Genomic DNA, 12,693 nt, shown 5'->3' with positions numbered 1-12,693 from the left:
AACAGAGATTGTGTGTCTGAGTGGATTAAAAAAAACAAGCTCTTATATTTTGTTCATAAGAAGCTCATTTTAAACATAGGCTGGATAGATTAAAAGTAAAGATAGATAGGTTAAAAGTAAAGAGACGGAGAAAGACATACCACGATAACACCAATCTAAAGAAAGCTGAGGTAGTAGTATTAATTTCAGACAAAGCAGAGCAAAGAAATATTAATATTATTAACATTAGTTTGTATCAATAAATTATTAATTTATATTAAAATTAATAACATTAATTTCAGAGCAAGGAAAATTAACACAGATAAAGAGAGGAGAGGTATTACATAATGATAAAGAGCTCAATTCTCTAAGAATTCATAATTCTTAATGTGTATGTACCCAACAGCAAAGTATCAAAATACGTGAGGCAAAAATTGATTAAGCTGAAGGGAGAAGCAGAACTTTAGAAATCCTTTCAGAACTTCTGAAAGAAGTTCTTTTTTTGGAAGCTGAAAGGAGAAATAGAACTCACTATTACAGTTGGAGACGTTAACATCCTTCTCTCAGTAATTGGTAGAAATTTAGAAAGGACACAGCCGAAGTGAATGGCACCATCAATCAATATGATATAATTGATTTTATAGACTAATTCCCCCGACAGAATAATAAAGTGTTTCCTTTCTTTCACACAGAGCATTCACTGAGATAGACTGCATGCTGGGTCCCAGAATGCACCTTAACAAATTAAAAAAAAATAGACCTCACACTATGCATGCTATCAGTTCACAGTGGAATCAAACTGGAAATCAACAGAAAATAGCTGAAAAATCCTGAAATGCTTGGAGGTTAAACAACACAATTCTCAGTAACGTATAAGCTAAAGAACTCTTAAATTCTAACTTATTTTTAACTAAATGAAAGTGAAAATACAATTTTCCAAAATTTGTTGTATACAGTAAAAGCACTGCTTAGAGGAAAATCTATAGCATTGAATGCATATATTAGAAAAAAATTAATCTAAAATTAATCATTTAAGTTTCCATCTTTGTTGTTGTTGTTCAGTCACTAAGTCGTGTCTGTCTCTTTGCAACCGCGTGGACGGCAGCACACCAGGTTCCTCTGTCTTCCACTTTCTCCTGGAGTTTGCTCAGATTTGTGCCCACTGAGTCAGTGATGCTATCTAACCATCTTGTCTTCTGTCACCCCCTTCTCCTTTTGTCTTCAGTCTTCCATCTTAGGAAACTAGACAAAGGAGGAAAAATAAAGTAAGCAGAAGAAAAGGTAATAAAAATTAAAGCAGAAATCAATAAAATTATAAACAGGAATGATGACATTAAAAGATGGTTGTTTAAAAAGATTAATGAAATTGATAAGTGTCCAGCTAAGCTAACTAAGAAAAAGAGAAGACAGAAATTACTGATACTAGAAATGAAAGAAGGGCCATCACTACTGATCCTATAGATATTAAAAGGAGAATAAAGGAATATTATGAGTAGAAAAGAGTAACAACTATGGCAAATACTAATTTGATTGTATCAATAATCACTTTAATGTGACTATTGCTATACAAGTTCATACGAGAAGAGAGAATTTGGATTTGCCTACATTTATTAAACAAAATACCATAACATTTATTGAACCAATAACCTTCTAAACAGAAAGTTTAGACAAACCTAGACAGCATATTAAAAAGCAGAGACAAAAGTTATGGGTTTTCCAGTAGTCATGTATAGCTGTGAGAGTTGGACCATAAAGAAGCTGAGCACTGAAGAATTGATGTTTTGAAATTGTGATGCTGGAGAAGACTATTGAGAGTTGCTTGGACTCCTTGGAGATGAAATCAATCAATCCTAAAGGAAACCAACCCTGAATACTCACTGGAAGGACTGATGCTGCAGCTGCAGCTCCAATACGATGGCCACCTTATGTGAAGAGTCGACTCCTTAGAAAAGACCCTGATGCTGGGAAAGATTGAGGTCAGGAGGAGAAGGAGGCAAGAGAGGATACAATGATTGGATGGCATCACCAACTCAATGACATGAGTTTGAGCGAACTCCAGCAGATAGTGCAGGGTAAAAGAGATTGACTTGCTGCAGTCCATGGGGCTTCAAAAAATCAGAATAACTTAGTGACTGAACAACAACAAATAGCTAGATTTAAATCCCTGCCCCATCGTCTACCAGCTGGATGAAGTTGGGCAAGTTACTCTCTTAGTGGCTCCCTCCCTTCAGCCTGATAAAAGTAGATTATATAAAGTAGATGTATTATGTAAAGTTGATTGTATTTTGAGCCAAATAATGCTCAGAATTCTCCAAGCCAGGCTTCAGCAGTACTCTAAGAACTTCCAGATGTTCAAGCTGGATTTAGAGAAGACAGAAGAACCAGAGATCAAATTGCAACATCCATTGGATCATTGAAAAAGCAAGAGAGTTCCAGAAAAACATCTACTTCTGCTTTATTGACTATGCTAAAGCCTTTGACTATGTGGATCACAACAAACTGGAAAATTCTACAAGAGATGGGAATACCAGACCACTTTACCTGCCTCCTGAGAAACCTGTATACAGATCAAGAAGCAACAGTTAGAACCTGACATGGAACAACGGACTGGTTCCAAATTGGGAAAGGAGTGCACCAGTTCAGTTCAGTTCAGTCGCTCAGTCGTGTCCGACTCTTTGCAACCTCATGGACTGCAGCATGCCATGCCTCCCTGTCCATCACCAACTCCCGGAGTTTACTCAAACTCATTTCCATTGAGTTGGTGATGCCATCCAACCATCTCATCCTCTGTCATCCCCTGAGAACTCCCGCCTTCAATCTTTCTCAGCATCAGGGTCTTTTCCAATGAGTCAGTTCTTTGGATCAGGTGGCCAAGGTATTGGAGTTTCAGCTTCAACATTAGTCCTTCCAATGGATATTCAGGACTGATTTCCTTAAGGATGGGCTGGTTGGATCTCTTTGCAGTCCAAGGGACTCACAAGAATCTTCAGCACCACAGTTCAAAAGCATCAATTCTTTGGTGTTCAGCTTTCTTTATGGTCCAACTCTCACATACATACATGACTACTGGAAAAACCATAGCCTTGACTAGATGGACCTTTGTTGGCAAAGTAATGTCTCTGCTTTTTAACATGCTGTCTAGGTTGGTCATAACTTTTCTTCCAAGGAGTAAGCATCTTTTAATTTCGTGGCTGCAGTCACCATCTGCAGTGATTTTGGAGCCCCCCAAAATAAATTCTCTCACTGTTTCCACTGTTTCCCCATCTATTTTCCATGAAGTGATGGGACTGGATGCCATGATCTTAGTTTTCTGAATGTTGAGCATTAAGCCAGCTTTTTCACTCTCCTCTTTCACTTTCATCAAGAGGCTCTTTAGTTCTTCTTCACTTTCTGCCATAAGGGTGGTGTCATCTGCATATCTGAGGTTATTGATATTTCTTCCAGTAATCTTGATTCGAACCTGTGCTTCATCCTGCCCTGCGTTTCTCATGATGTACTCTGCATAGAAGTTAAATAAGCACAGTGATAATATACAGCCTTGACATACTCCTTTCCCTATTTGGAACCAGTCTGTTGTTCCATGTCCAGTTCTAACTATTGCTTCCTGACCTGCATACAGATTTATCAAGAAGCAGGTCAGGTGGTCTGATATTCCCATCTCTTTCAGAATTTTCCACAGTCACCCTGCTTATTTAACATACATGCAGAAGAGTATATCGTGTGAAATGCCAGGCTATATAAAGCACAAGTTGGATTCAAGATTGCTGGGAGAAATATCAATAACCTCAGATATTCAGGTGACACCACCCTTATGGCAGAAACTGAAGAGGAACTAAAGAGCTTCTTGATGAAAGTGAAAGAGGAGAGTGAAAAAGCTGGCTTAAAACTCAACATTCAAAAAACAAAGATCCCATCACTTCATGGCAAATAGATTGGGAAACTATGGAACAGAAACTGAGAAACAGAATTATCTCTAAAGAGAATACTCTTAATTTTGGATGTCGATGACTCTTTGATTGATTTTGTACTTTTTGAATGAATTTGTCATTTTGGAACCTAGGGAAGCCTACCTGCAAGAGGAATTAATCTTGTTGCAGATAATACTTCAGTGTAAATATTTGAACTTTCATTTTTGAGTGCGTATCCAGTAATACCCTTAAAGTAGATTCTTTGTGAGCACTGTACACTTGCACGGTCCTCTGGTTGCTGTCCACGGGGTACCACTGAGATCAACTGTAGTGGGGCTAAATGACCGAAGACGCTCTGGGTAGAGGATTTTTATTACCTTCTAGGAGGGGGCTCTTCCCTGTGGGCTTAGCTGCTTGCGCAAATGAAATGGTAAATGTGAAAAGGCTTTTTATAAAAGAACAGCTTTCTACATCTGTGTGATCTACTACAGGCTGCAGCTGTGTGAACACCCTGTAATGCAATATCCTAGGCAGTACTTTCAAGTCTTTTTTTCTTTTCTTTCTTTTTTAGAATTTATGTATTTATTTGTTTTTTGCTGTGCTGGGTTTTCACTGCAGCCAGCAGGGGCTTCTCACTGCGGTTACTTCTCTTGTTGTGGTGCACAAGCTTAGTTGCTCCATGGCATGTGGAATCCTCCCGAAGCAGGGATCGAACCCATGTCCCCTGCATTGGCAGGGAGAGTCTTAACCATCAGACCACCAGGGAGGTCCCTACCTTCATGTCTTGCATGGGCATTAGTTGGCCAGTGATTCCTTTTCCTGAACGGAGTACTTGCTAGCAAGCCCAGCATCTGTAGAAGGCGGTGGAGGAATGGAGAGTCCTATACCCCAGGTTCTCCGTGGTAAGACAAGCCCCTACCAACAAGCTGGAGTCTGGGTTTGCCTGGATAAGCCCTGGCCATGCTGCAGTAAGCCAGGTTGTGTTTTGGTGTCTGGCACCCTCCAGAGATGATACAAATTCCTCTCTTTCATGAGGTGGTTCCTCTTTGTGTTAGTCTTGGGTTGCCATAACAAAGCACTATAGACTGCTTGACTTAAACAACAGACATTTATTTCCTCACAGTTCTGGAGCCCAGGAAGTCTCAGATCAAAGTGCTGGTCAGTTAGGTTCCCGGTGAGTTCTCTCTGCCTGGCTTGTGGATGACTGTCTTCTCTCTGTGTCCTCAAATGGCCCTTTCTCTGTGATCAAAGGAAGAGAGAGAGAAAGTGAGATAGGGCTTCCTCCTTTTCCAGTCCGTCTGGGTTAGGGCCCCATCCTTATGGCTTTATTTAAACCTAGTTACTTCCTAAAGAACTTATCTCAAGATACAGTCACATTGAGGGTTATGAGTTCTTTTGAGTTGCTATGGAAACTATGGTGTCTTGGTCTGTTTGGTCTGCCCAAACAAAATGCCATTAGCTTGGGAGGCTTAAACAACAGAGCTTCAATATCTCACCATTCTAGAGGTTGGAGGTCTAAGATCAGAGTGCCGGCAGGGTTGGGTTCAAATGAGGGCTCTCTTCCTGGCTTGCAGATGGCTGCCTTCTCTGTGTCCTCACATGGCCAGAGAGAGAGGAAGCAAGCCATCTAGTGTCTAATCCCAACATGGGGGCCACACCCTTATGACCTCCCAAGGCCTCATTTCTGAATATTATCACATTGCAGGTTAAGACTTTCAAATTTTCTGGGGATACAAACATTCAGTCCAAAGCTGATAAAGTAGCAAATGATCAAGGACTTGCAGAATCTGGACTCTGAGATGTCAGGTCAGAGAGGAGAATAAGACACTGTCCTGACTCCTTAGTCAGGAGGTAAATGCCTGGATACTATCAGGATATTGCATTGACCAGATGACATCAGGGCATGCTTGTATTGGTCAAAATCTGCCTGGGAGAAGTGTGTCTACTTGTCCCATTTCTAGATCTTGTGGAATTGTTGTCCCCAGGAGGTCTAATCTCACACAAATCAAGTGTGCCATGATTTTTGGTGAATGATTAGATCAGGTTTCCTATTCTTTTTATTTATAAAAAAGAAAATCCCAGGGCTTCTGGGGAGGAAGTACAGGGTCTGAGAAGTAGGTATCACACTGTTTAAAATATTGTGACTTTCTAAAATACTTCTGAAAGAGAAATTATCACACAAAAATATCTATTCTCACTAGTAGATTTTTACAGATGAACTTTAGAATTATTTTTCAATAACTATCTGGGTTCCAATAAAATCTCTTGAGATTTTGATTGGAATTGTGTTAAATCTATGAATGATTTCGTACAGCACGGACATTTTAACAGTACTGAGCTGTTTCATTCAGGAACATGGTATGTTTCTATATCTTTTTTGGGTCATTCATGTCTAGCAGTAAAATTGTTTTCTTCATATAAAGCCTTCACTTTCTTTGTAAATGTTATACTTAAGTATGTTATCTTTTAAAAAATTTTTTTATTTTTGTTTTGGCTATTTCTCATGGCATGTAGGATCTTAGTTCCCTGTCCAGGGGTTGAACCCATGCCCCCTGCCATGGAAGTTCAAAGTCATAACTACTGGACTTCCAGGGAATTTCTAGGGCGTTTTCTGTTTATTTGTTTGTTGTTGTTACTATGCATGGGATAGTTGTCCAGTATTTGTTCTAACAATTGCTATTATAATGTATTGATTCCTATGTGTTTTTCTTATATTAGGCCACCTTATTGAACTCTCTTATTAGTATTAACTGTTTTAAAGTTTTTTCTTTTGAGCTTTCAGTCATACTCTCCACATATAATAGTTTTACACTCTTCTTTCCGGTCGTTGTAAGTCTTATTTCTGTTGCCTGCCCTGTTCTTGATGTTCCACACCCCCCCACCCCCACCACCATTAAATAGTGATGGTAGAGAGTGCATATTTTTCTTGGTCTTGATTTTATAGCAATATCCACCTTGTGCCAGTCCATCGTAGCCTGTTTTCCCTCATATTTGTTCCTTGACTTTCCTTGCTCAGTTCTGCTGCAGGGGGCTGACATTTGTGGGTTGCATGTCCCAATGCTCCTGTGTCAACTGGTGTCCATCTGGGCTCGGCCAACAGGAGGCCCTAGGAAGGATTGATGAACAGAAGGTAGGGAGAAGGGCAGAGCATCTATCCCCTGTTTTCTTCCGCAGGTAATAACTGCAGCTGCTGCTGCCTCAATTTCATGGTTCTGGCTCTGCTGGACAGCTGTCTCCATGGTCCCGCTTCTGTTGGGTGAATCTGGTCCTTAAGCTCAGGAAAAATCTTTCTTTTTGTGTTCCTCCAGCTAGGCTGCCCTGTGTCCCCAGCAAGAGAGACACTGCCCTATAGATCCCTTGTTTTATTTTTATTATTTTTTGTGGCACTTGGGCTTCTCTAATTGTGGTGCATGGGCTTAGTTGCCCCTGGCATATGGGATCTTAGTTCCCTGACCAGGGATTGACCCTGCACCCACTCCATTAGAAGGCTGATCCGTAACCCCTGGACCACCAGGGAAGTCCCTCGACCCCTGGTTTTAGAGGGCCCGCACATCACAAACACACAAAATATCGGCTGAAGACCTCATGGTTGCTTTTATGTGTTGGGATCCAGTATCAGTACTGGCACAGGATGGCTTGCAGCCTTAAACGTCTATTTTTCTCGTTAACACAGAACAGGCTCCAAGGAGATGCTTTCCTATACCTTTTGCTCTGTGTCCTCAAAGCAAAAGACCTGCATCTGAGTGCCTTTCAGTTGTGTGGGTTGAGTTGCTGGTGATAGATATTGTTGGTGATAGATGCTGCTTTGAGTTGTTGATAGAGGATCTGAGGGTGGAGGCACTTTGATAAAAGAAAAGATGAAATGATTAACTTGTCAAATTCTTCCTCCCAGGTAGATTTTTGAATAAGGAAGTATCATTTGCCAGCAGTGATGAGCATCCATTTTCTTGCTTCCCATTGTGTTCCAATTCGTGGTTCAGAGTTATATATGAATTAGGGCAGTGTTTTGAACAGTAGCACACAGTAACTAAAGAATGTTTTACAGTATTATGCTCTTGCAGTTCATATTGCTGTTTTTAAAGTTCATTTGTTTTTATTTATCTTTCTGTGCCGGCTCTTCCTTGCTGTGCACAGCCTTTCTCTAGTTGTAGCAAGAAGTGGGTACTCTCTAGCTGCAGTGCACGGGCTTCTCATTGTGGTGGATCCTCTTGTTGCAGATCATGGGCTCTCGGGAGTGTGCGTGGGCTTCAGTGGTTGCAGCATGAGGGCTCAGTAGTTGTTGTTCACGGGCTTAGTTGTTCTGGGGCATGTGGGATCTTCGGGGACTAGGGATTGAACCTATGTCTGCTGCATTGGCAGACAGATTCTTCACCTGCTGGTCATATTGCTCTTAAACTACAAGTGTATTTCTCTAGATCCAACCTGCATTTTGCCCTAAAATCCAGAAACATTCTTGATAACTTGTGTGGAACATGACTTGAATTTGTTTCTAGTGATGTGGCCTCAACTGAGCAAATAGTCATGAAGTTCTTTAGGGAAACTCAGAGATTATTTATGATATGTCTTGGATCTATCTGTAGATGAAATACATTTAAATTTGACTTTATAGCCACTTAAGACATGTAATGGAGATGTCGATTAAATGTTGTTAAAGCCATTAAATTTAATTTAGAAAGGATATAAGATATACTAGGAGAGCTAAATGAAATAATAGAAGATCCTTAAATACAGAACAAAGTATGGTCTTTGGTGGATAATGAAATTAATTTTGGATTTGTGCTATCCACAGTTTTTTGATATGAACTATTGCTTGCTATTTATAATATAAACAAAAGCATATCTAAGTTTGGAAATTTCTCAAAAGGATTAAAAATATTATAAAATTGTAAAGAAAATGGAAATAAACTATTTATAACCAAAAGTGATATTCTAATAAAAGGAAATTAGAACAAGGAAATGCAAATGTTTTTGTGACTTTAAAGGAAATTTACATACAATTAATCCCAAAATAATGTTTGTAGTAACTATTTCTAGTCATTACTGATCAAGTTATGGTCTTGTAGAGAAATTTGAATCAATTAAGCAATGTGCTGTGATTTTTGGTTTTCTTCATTCTGGCATTTGAAAGAAGAACTTAATAAATATTGTGTGGATCTAGGAGTTACTTTAAGAGCTAGTAAAAATCATGCTGTATGTGATAATGATTTATATGGTAGATGTAATATAGCATTTTTTGCATTAACAATAATTTGTCATATGTGATTGTTATAATTCTTGACCGTACCATATAAAATTCCAAATGTAAGCGTTGATTTAAGAATTTTATTGACACTTTCAATAGATACGCTAGTGCCTCAATAAAGTTTCTCCAAATTAAAATTATTAAAAAAAAACTAGGAACTACAGTGAATCAAAAACAGTTATCAAAAACATTTGGCATTACCATCAATAGTATATAATATTATGTGAAAATCCTGATTATAACAATAGTGATTTTTTTAAAACAAAAATCAAGAAGAGTAAGTCTTATGATACACATATTACAAATCAATTACTAACATATTTATTTTATTACTTATCTACACATTGTTGGCCCATCAATGCATGTACTGCTGCTGCTGCTGCTGCTGCTAAGTCGCTTCAGTCGTGTCCAACTCTGTGCGACCCCATAGACGGCAGCCCACCAGGCTCCCCCGTCCCTGGGATTCACCAGGCAAGAACACTGGAGTGGGTTGCCATTTCCTTTTCTAATACGTGAAAGTGAAAAGTGAAAGTGAAGTCGCTCAGTCATGTCCGACTCTTAATGACCCCATGGACTGCAGCCTACCAGGCTCCTCTGTCCATGGGATTTTCCAGGCAAGAGTACTGGAGTCGGGTGCCATTGCCTTCTCTGCAATGCATGTACAATAGTAATTAATTTGGTTGTATTTGATATTTTGCCATACAAAAAACTTTTTTCATATAAAAATCATGACTTTATACATATTTGAAAATTTTATTGTCATAAAGATATTTGTCAGGTAGAAAGATAGAACATTTTTAGTTACCAGTCATTGTAACCTGCCAGGCTCCACTGTCCATGGAATTTTCCAGGCAAGAATACTGGAGTGGGTTGCCATTTCCCATTTCAGGAGATCTTCCCAGCCCAGGGATTAAACCCATGTTTCTTGTGTCTCCTGCATTGGCAGGTGGGTTCTTTACCACTAGGCCACCTGGGAAGCCCCAACATTTAGACATATGGTATGTGGGCCTCCATTTGTATGCTTGCCCTGAGCTCTTTGTTAGGGGTGAGCCTCTTTGTTGAGGGGTGGTAGTGACACTCCGCTATCAACTTCCTGTTGCCTGCTTGGCTTCTTGGTTCTTCTATTATCCTTTCATTTTGTACAGATAAGCAACCACATGAATATTTTCTTAAATGTCACTTTCTTTTTTACACGAAAGGTAAAGTTATGGGTTGAAGAGTGTCCCCCTGGAATGAATGTTGAATCCTTATCCTCATGCCATCAAAATATGGCCTTATTTAGACATAGTGTCATTGCAGATGTAATTAGTTAAGATGAGGTTATACTGGAGCAGGGTAACCTCTTAATCCAATATGACTAGTGTCCTTATAAGAAGAGAGACACTTGGAGACAGAGGAAAGGATGATGTGAGAGAAGATGGTCATGTGCTGACACAGGCAGAGATTGGAGTGAGAAAGCTTCTATAAGCTGAGAAATGTCAAGAATTGCCAGCAGACACTGGAGGTTAGAAGAAGCCAGGAAGGATTCTCTGCTACAGGTTTCAGAGGAATCCTGGTCCCATTAACACCTTGATTTTGAACTTCTAGCCTCTAGAACTGTGTGACAATGAATCTCTGAGGTTTTCAGACACCTAGTTTGTGATACTTCTCATAGAAACACTAGGAAACTAATACAGGTAGTACATTAAAGATACTCTTTGCCTGTTGTACAAGTGCTCTGCAGGCTGAGTACCTAGAAGCACATCCTCTGGGTCATAACAAACCTGTATTTTTCATCTTAACAGGTACTCCAGATTGCCCTCCAGTGCGGCAGTGTCAGTTTATGCTCCTGCCAGCTGTGCATGAGAGCACGTTTCCTTTGCCCTGGCCAACACTTGACATTAACAGCCATGTAATTTTTCCCCCATCTGATGGGTAAAAAGCAGTATTTAAAAAAAAATCGTATTCCCTGATTACTAGTGAGATTGAGTTTTTTTTTTTCCCATTTGTTAATTTTTCACTTGAATTTCTTCTTCTGTAAATTGTCTTTTTATAAGCTCTGCCTGATTTCCTGTTGTGATACCAATCATGAATATTTCTTTACACAGGAGATGATCTTATTCATTTAAAACCATTTCTAGTATAGGAAGAGCTTTTAAATATCGAGAATGTTTATTAGGTTTAATTGGTTGTCTTTTCAGCTTCTAGTGAGATGAACAAATGATATTTATTTGACCTATTGATATGAGGCACCTGTAACTGTAAGAACCTTAAAAAGCAGACCAGTTAAATATTTTATGGGCAAGAGGAATGATGCCAATGTGGGGCTTTTCAGAACATGTTTAGAGAGCTGCCTAGTTAGAAAAGAGAGTGTGTCTCAGGGAATATGATGGTCAACGGTAGAGTACAGAGTCTGAGCTTTACTGTAGAGGTGAGATGAAATCACTGCAGTGTTTGGAGTAAAGGACTGAAGAATTTAAGAAGGCGAATATGTTGCTGTGGTGGAGGAAGAAGAAAATCAAAGCAAAGAGAGGACTTAGATATTCAGGGGTAAGATGAAAATAACCTAATAAGGAAGAAAAGACCGAAGGTAGGTAAGTACACCAATGTAACTCTGCTGAGTGATTTAGGAAGAAGGTCTTTATAGGAAAAGAAGTGTACCTATTCAAGCATAAGAACTAGCATGTCACAGACTTGGGGGACTTTGTCAGGAGAGCTAAAGTAGAAGATAACTTTTGAGTTTCAGACGATGTCCAAGTTGCACAAAGTTATTTAGGAAAATAGAAATAAGAATATGCAGAGGGCCTTTTCTCTGGGCACTGATGTAATACTGATGCAAGGCTAAGAGAAAGCACACCTCATCAACTTTTATTTCCAATTGACAATGTCAAAGAGAGTGATTTTCAGACTGAAGGTGGAGTGTAGGGTAGAACAAATATGATAATTGAAGATAGTTCACAGAGGGTGAGAAATTATAGAAGAGCATCTATCTGCTCTGTGTAAAGTGTACCCAGGGAAACTGAGAGAACTTTTAATGATATCTTTATATTTTAACTTTAATGATATCTCTGAATCTCTGATGTTGACCTTTGAGAAAGCCTGGAAAATGTGAACTTAGAAGGCTATGGTTTTTCCAGTAGTCATATATGGATGTGAGAGTTGAACTATAAGGAAAGCTGAGCGCCGAAGAATTGATGCTTTTGAACTGTGATGTTGGAGAAGACTCTTGAGAGTCCCTTGGACTGCAAGGAAATCCAACCAGTCCATCCTAAAGGGGATCAGCCCTGAATGTTCATTGAAAGGACTGATGTTGAAGCTGAAACTCCAATACTTTGGCCACCTGATGCGAAGAGCTGACTCATTGGGAAAACCCTGATGCTGGGAAAGACTGAGGGCAGGAGGAGAAGGGGACGACAGAGGATGAGATGGTTGGATGGCATCATCGACTCAATGGACATGAGTTTGAGTAAACTCCAGGAATTGGTGATGGACAGGGAGGCCTGGCATGCTGCAGTCCATGGGGTTGTAAAGAGTCAGACACGACTGAGCCACTGAACTGAACTGAAAAGTAGATGTGTATGTGCT

This window comes from Bos grunniens, chromosome 4 (assembly GCF_055505025.1).
Source record: "Bos grunniens cultivar Pamir isolate PY7600 chromosome 4, Bosgru_T2T1.0, whole genome shotgun sequence".
NCBI lineage: Eukaryota > Metazoa > Chordata > Mammalia > Artiodactyla > Bovidae > Bos > Bos grunniens.
The sequence above is the reverse complement of the archived record's forward strand: the minus strand, read 5'-3'. Positions refer to the sequence as shown.